The following is an 872-nucleotide window of genomic DNA, read 5'->3' as shown; positions in this document are numbered from 1 at the left end:
TTCATTTTTGCATCTAGTGACTAATCATTTTTATTTAGACTTTTTTTTTATCTGGCAGAATATGTTTTCATTTTCTATTTATCATAACAAATTTAAACAGTGTACATAGAAGGAATAATATAATATTAGATTAGATTAGATAGATACTTTATTCATCCCCAAGGGGAAATTCAGTTTCCAGCTGAATCCACAGACTGATAATAATAACAACAACAGGAGGTCAAATGCAAAAGAACTAATAAAATAAAATAAAATAAAATAGAATAAATAGCAAAATAACGAGCATTGGGGATCCAAGTGCATTCGGTCACACATCCAGTGAATTGAAAGAGCCCTAAATCGCATAAGTACGGTGTTCACATTAATCAGCGGTGCACTGCGTCGGGAGGTACACGTCAGATATAACTTCGGAGTTTAGAGTTTTATTCGTGTTGTCTTTTTTTCTATACAAAGTAAATAAATAATGCAATGTGTTTTTTATATACTTTTTTATTTATATTTTTAGAGAGTTTAACAATATGTCTGGGAAGAAAAACAAATACCTTTTCTTGGAATAATAAACACCTCCCATATCATAAAAATCAAAAAATTCACTTGATAGGGGCTTTATATCAAGCTCACCGTAAAGTCACATTTAACAGAGACGCTTAAATGTGGGGAAAATACACTTAAAATGTGACCCAAAACGTGGAAGCAAAAAAAAAAAAAAAAATTTAATTAATAGAAGAGTTTAACAAATATGTTGAAAAAAAAAACAACATACTTTTGTGAATAAAAACCTCCAATATCATAAAAAAAAAAAAAAAATTACTGGACGCTTTAAATGTGGGAAAATACACCTAAAATGTGACCAAAACGTGGAAGCAAAAAAA

This window comes from Morone saxatilis, unplaced genomic scaffold (assembly GCF_004916995.1).
Source record: "Morone saxatilis isolate NCDOM2014 unplaced genomic scaffold, NCSU_SB_2.0 Contig10, whole genome shotgun sequence".
In the NCBI taxonomy this organism is placed as follows: domain Eukaryota; kingdom Metazoa; phylum Chordata; class Actinopteri; family Moronidae; genus Morone; species Morone saxatilis.
The sequence above is the reverse complement of the archived record's forward strand: the minus strand, read 5'-3'. Positions refer to the sequence as shown.